Below are 6610 nucleotides of genomic sequence, written 5' to 3' on the forward strand. Positions count from 1 at the left end.
GTCATGTTTCCTCAAGACGGATGTTCCAACTGCAATATTTGCTGTATTTTTAATGACATGGCAATGGTAACATGGCATATCAGTTAACATTTTCCTGTGTTTTGGTATTATCTCTTTCCATATTAAATGTTGCTGGAGATAAAATTATGAAATAAAAGAATTAGACATGAGCGAATGATAGAAAATGTTTTAACAAGAAAAGGATTCCTTAATTCCTGTCAAATATATAGTGGATCGCTTTATATTTTCCTAAATAAGAAAACGTACATGCAAAAAAATTGGGCGCCATCAGAACTGACAAGTTCCACCAAGCCGCAGTGAGAGAATAATTTAGAAATTCCCCCATCATTCATCAAATTCATGCATTAACACTGGGAATCAATATAGAAAATTGTCTTCGATCAGAAGATGGTGAAGCATATATACAGATATGTCGATATAAGTCATTGGACTAATAAAAAACACGTGCCAAATAGAACTAATGAGGCAAGTGACGGCACAGATATATAACATGGTATGGGACAAATACAAAAGTTCAAAATTATATTTGAACATGGCATATCAGTTAACATTTTCCTTTGTTTTGGTATTATCTCTTTCTATATTACAAATGTTGCTGGAGATAAAATTATGAAATAAAAGAATTAGACATGAGCGAATGATAGAAAATGTTTTAACAAAAAAAAAGGATTCATTAATTCCTGTCCACTATATAGTGGATCGTTTTATATTTTCCCAAATAAGAAAACATACATGCAAAAAAATTGGGCGCCATCAGAACTGACAAGTTCCACCAAGCCCCAGTGAGAGAATAATTTAGAAATTCCCCCATCATTCATCAAATTCATGCATTAACACTGGGAATCAATATAGAAAATTGTCTTCGATGAGAAGATGGTGAAGCATATATACAGATATGTCGATATAAGTCATTGGACTAACAAGAAACACGTGCCCAATAGAACTAATTAATGAGGCAAGTGATGGCACAGATAACATGGTATGGCACAAATACAAACGTTCAAAATTATATTTGGTGCAAAGATAAATGAAAATGGATGAGGAAAGGTGGAGGAGCAAAAGCTAGATGTTAGTACCAAGTCCTTGGTTTGGCATGACGGGATATCTTGGTTTGTTTGGTCTTCGGTTGCACACAACCAAATCTTTACCGAGACATTTTGGAAGAAAAGGGAATATATGTAGCATTGTTTAATCAAAATTTTTAACGATCCAAATTTTAGCTATAAATTTTTATGTATGATATAGCTAGCGAGGGATCAAATGACCAAACATAGGTAGAAACAAAAAATAGAAAATTGTAAAAAATATTGGAATTCTAGCCGCGCAAATGCGCGGGTCACCCCGCTAGTTAGTAAGTAAATTAATAAACTAATTGAACTACTTTAGTTGTAGTTGAACTAGTTTAGTAAGTAAATTAATAAACTAGTTGAACTAGTTGAATTAATAGAACTAATGTATTTTTAGTAAGATAATCAATATAACTAGTTCAACTACTTTATTTTTAGAAAGAACTAGTTTTTTTTCTATTTATAGGAAGTTTATATTTAGTAAGAACTAGTTGAATTAATAAAACTAGTTGAACATGTCATATTTGTTGTTATTTTTTAGTTTAAGCAATTATTCGGGATGTATTAGTGATAACTTATACGGTTTTTGCTTTTGCAAAAATCAAGGAGCCCCTCCATCATCCCCGCCGTCGTCCCCGTCACCGACCCCCTCCGACATCGAGGTGAGACCAGCCAAATATCCAGGTATATCTTGTGTTGCTCAAATAGGATATGTGGTTGCCCAAGTGGCCGTTCATGTTCAGTTTACACCTCCGAGTGGCCTATGTTTTGCCGGAGTGTTGATTAATTTCCGTTCCGGCAAATTTCAGGCGCTCGATATGTCCTTTTTTAGCAAAGGTCATGCCGGATTTTTCCATGAATTTTGGCATGACTTGTTCTAGAATATGTAGGAAATATCGAGTGGCCTGGATTTTCTCGAAAAATAATGATCTAATTTAGGTTTTTTAGTACATATATTTAACTGTAAAAGTTTAATCTTTGAATTATGAATGTAGGAAATGTCGTACTCGGATGACGGCAGTCTCCCGGGGGAGTGCAGCTGGTGCCACGACGATCGAGGTATGTGCGACAGGTTCGTTGAGCTGGACGAAGATCGGAGCTTCAGCATTAAGCTCGAGGAGACCTTCAATGTTGAAATGGTACGCAACAACGACAAGTGTTTTTTCGTAATTAAGCATGACTTCAACTATTTCAACGTCTAATTTTCATCTTTTACAATTCGACTAGCTCATCCCATGCCATGCAAGACGCTATGTCTTGAAGAGGATGGGTTTTGAAGACCATGGAAATTTTCAAACAAATAAAATACACCTAAGGACCCATCATGATATCGATTTTAAAGTAAATCTGTACAATTCTCATAGCGTAACCCATTTTGGTTGCCAAAATTGGGAAGCACTTTGCAAAATGTATGGTTTTTATGAAGGTATGATTGTCACCATGGATCTTGGTGATCCTGACATCGAGCAAGACAATATGGATATTTGGGTCCTTGTTGATACGCTTCCGATTCTACCGCAATGTGAGTTTCTCAAACATAGTTATTAACTAATTTATATTGTTTATTTCAAAATAGTTGACAGCTTATTTCCATTGACAGCTTATTTTGAATCTTCAAAGAATGTGCAGAAGATGGTAGACAAAACCCACTACACTGATGGCTCCGAATTAACTTATAAGGAGAAAAGTCATCTGATTGCTTATTGTACTTATCTTGAGAATTACAATACCTATTATCGAACTCTTTCAAATTATGGTGAATACGTGCCACTAGTGCATGTGTTGAACCACGGTAACTTCTATGGAGATACCTTGGTAAGATTTTTTACTATTATGACATCTGTGCATCTTTTGCATACTTCTAAAACTAGTACATCATTGCTAACTACGAAGTTATTACTATGTTTTTCAACAGAAAATCCCGATGGATTGTGTGCCTCATCTGATGTATCAGAATGGTCGCCTTGCAGTTCTGAACATACAGCCAGGTCAATCTAAGGAGCTCACCTGTGCATATCAGATTTCTAAAACCGGAGAACACATGCTAATCAAAGAATGGAAAAAATGTTTGGACATTCACAAGGAGGTTCTTGGAAGTAACATTAAGCGAAAGGCAAGAATTGGAGAGAGGATACTCTCCATTCTCCATAATGGAGAGTCAGGGGCTATCTTGTTTTTTGCTATTTTACCTTAGAGAATATAGTAGGTCCTAAGAGAATGTAGTAGGTCCTATGAGGTACAATATGTTTATTATGTGATACAATGTGTTAGAGTTGGTGATGAGGAGTACTTGTGATTACCACTAGTAACCAATTTGCTATGTGATGTCTCATTGATAAAAACGATGATCTTGAGGAGGTGTTATATGACAATGATGTATTATGATAATAAGTTGTTAATGATATGATTATGATGATATTTATTATATCATTGGGTGAAAGAACCGCGGATTAGTTTCAAGTGGATGGACATCCACTTGAAACTAGTCCACGGTTCTATCACCCCGTGATGTAATAACTCATTATGATGTAAAAACAATTTCGAAATTCCTGTTGTATGAAAACTTGTGTAAAGGTGTACGAATACAATATGAAATAAAAAAGAAATAAAATACAAAATAATAGTAGTAGCACGGGCTAGGAGAAGCGCTACTACTAATTACCAGTAGCGCTCCTCCGGGAAGTCGCTACTACTAAGTCGATTTAGCAGTAGCGTGGGCAGAGGCACGCTACTGCTATACATTAGCTGTAGCGCCTTATCAGTAGCGCATCGCCCCGCGCTACTGATAGGCCTAAAACCCGCGCTGCTGCTAGGCTTTTCCCTAGTAGTGCTTGCAAGGCTTATAGTGATGTGCATTACCGAGTGGGCCCAGAGATACCTCTCCGACAATCGGAGTGACAAATCCTAATCTCGAAATACGCCAACCCAACAAGTACCTTTGGAGACACCTGTAGAGCATCTTTATAATCACCCAGTTACGTGTGACATTTGGTGGCACACAAAGTGTTCCTCCGGTAAACGGGAGTTGCATAATCTCATAGTCATAGGAACATGTATAAGTCATGAAGAAAGCAATATCAACAAGCTAAACGATCATCATGCTAAGCTAACGGATGGGTCAAGTCAATCACATCATTCTCCTAATGATGTGATCCCGTTAATCAAATGACAACTCATGTCTATGGTTAGGAAAATTAACCATCTTTGATCAACGAGCTAGTCAAGTAGAGGCATACTAGTGACACTCTGTTTGTCTATGTATTCACACAAGTATTATGTTTCCGGTTAATACAATGCTAGCATGAATAATAAACATTTATCATGATATAAGGAAATAAATAATAACTTTATTATTGCCTCTAGGGCATATTTCTTTCAGTCTCCCACTTGCACTAGAGTCAATAATCTAGATTACACAGTAATGATTCTAACACCCATGGAGCCTTGGTGTTGATCACGTTTTGCTCGTGGAAGAGGCTTAGTCAACGGGTCTGCAACATTCAGATCCGTATGTATCTTGCAAATTTTTATGTCTCCCACCTGGACTAGATCCTGGATGGAATTGAAGTGTCTCTTGATGTGATTGGTTCTCTTGTGAAATCTGGATTCCTTTGCCAAGGCAATTGCACCAGTATTGTCACAAAAGATTTTCATTGGACCCGATGCACTAGGTATGACACCTAGATCGGATATGAACTCCTTCTTCCAGACTCCTTCATTTGCTGCTTCCGAAGCAGCTATGTACTCCGCTTCACACGTAGATCCTGCCACGACGCTTTGTTTAGAACTGCACCAATTGACAGCTCCACTGTTCAATATAAACACATATCCGGTTTGCGATTTAGAATCGTCCGGATCAGTGTCAAAGCTTGCATCAACGTAACCATTTATGATGAGCTATTTGTCACCTCCATAAACGAGAAACATATCCTTAGTCCTTTTCAGGTATTTTAGAATGTTCTTGACCGCCGTCTAGTGACCCACTCCTGGATTAGTTTGGTACCTCCCTGCTAAACTTATAACAAGGCACACATCAGGTCTCGTACACAACATTGCATACATGATAGAGCCTATGGCTGAAGCATAGGGAACATCTTTCATCTTCTCTCTATCTTCTGCAGTGGTCGGGCATTGAGTCTTACTCAACTTCACACCTTGTAACACAGGCAAGAGCCCTTTCTTTGCTTGATCCATTTTGAACTTCTTCAAAACTTTGTCAAGGTATGTGCTTTGTGAAAGTTCAATTAAGCGTCTTGATCTATCTCTATAGATCTTGATGCCCAATAGATAAGCAGCTTCACCGAAGTTTTTCATTGAAAAACTCTTATTCAAGTATCCCTTTATGCTATCCAGAAATTATATATCATTTCCAATCAACAATATGTCATCCACATATAATATCAGAAATGCTACAGATCTCCCACTCACTTTCTTGTAAATACAGGCTTCTCCAAAAGTCTGTATAAAACCAAATGCTTTCATCACACTATCAAAGCATTTATTCTAACTCCGAGAGGCTTGCACCAGTCCATAAATGGATCGCTAGAGCTTGCATACTTTGTTAGCTCCCTTTGGATCAACAAAACCTTCTGGTTGCATCATATACAACTCTTCTTCCAGAAATCCATTCAGGAATGCAGTTTTGACATCCATTTGCCAAATTTCATAATCATAAAATGCGGCAATTGCTAACATGATTCAGACAGACTTAAGCATCGCTATGGGTGAGAAAGTCTCATCGTAGTCAATCCCTTGAACTTGTCGAAAACCTTTTGCAACAAGTCGAGCTTTATAGACAGTAACATTACCATCAGCGTCAGTCTTCTTCTTGAAGATCCATTTATTCTCAATGGCTTGCTGATCAACGGGCAAGTCAACCAAAGTCCACACTTTGTTCTCATACATGGATCCCATCTCAGATTTCATGGCTTCAAGCCATTTTGCGGAATCTAGGCTCACCATCGCTTCTTCATAGTTCGTAGGTTCATCATGGTCTAGTAACATGACTTCCAGAACAGGATTACCATACCACTCTAGTGCGGATCTTACTCTGGTTGATCTACGAGGTTCAGTAATAACTTGATCTGAAGTTTCATGATCATTGTCGGTGTCAAAACCGGCGGATCTCGGGTAGGGGGTCCCGAACTGTGCGTCTAGGCCGGATGGTAACAGGAGGCAGGGAACACGATGTTTTACCCAGGTTCGGGCCCTCTTGATGGAGGTAAAACCCTACGTCCTGCTTGATTAATATTGATGATATGGGTAGTACAAGAGTAGATCTACCACGAGATCGAGGAGGCTAAACCCTAGTAGCTAGCCTATGGTATGATTGTTGTCTATGGAGTTGATGAAGTTGTCCTACGGACTAAAACCCTCCGGTTTATATAGACACCGGATAGGGTTAGGGTTACATAGAGTCGGTTACAATGGTAGGAGATCTTGAATATCCGCATCGCCAAGCTTGCCTTCCACGCCAAGGAAAGTCCCATCCGGACACGGGACGAAGTCTTCAATCTTGTATC

The sequence above is a fragment of the Triticum aestivum genome, chromosome 3A, assembly GCF_018294505.1.
Source record: "Triticum aestivum cultivar Chinese Spring chromosome 3A, IWGSC CS RefSeq v2.1, whole genome shotgun sequence".
Taxonomy (NCBI): domain Eukaryota; kingdom Viridiplantae; phylum Streptophyta; class Magnoliopsida; order Poales; family Poaceae; genus Triticum; species Triticum aestivum.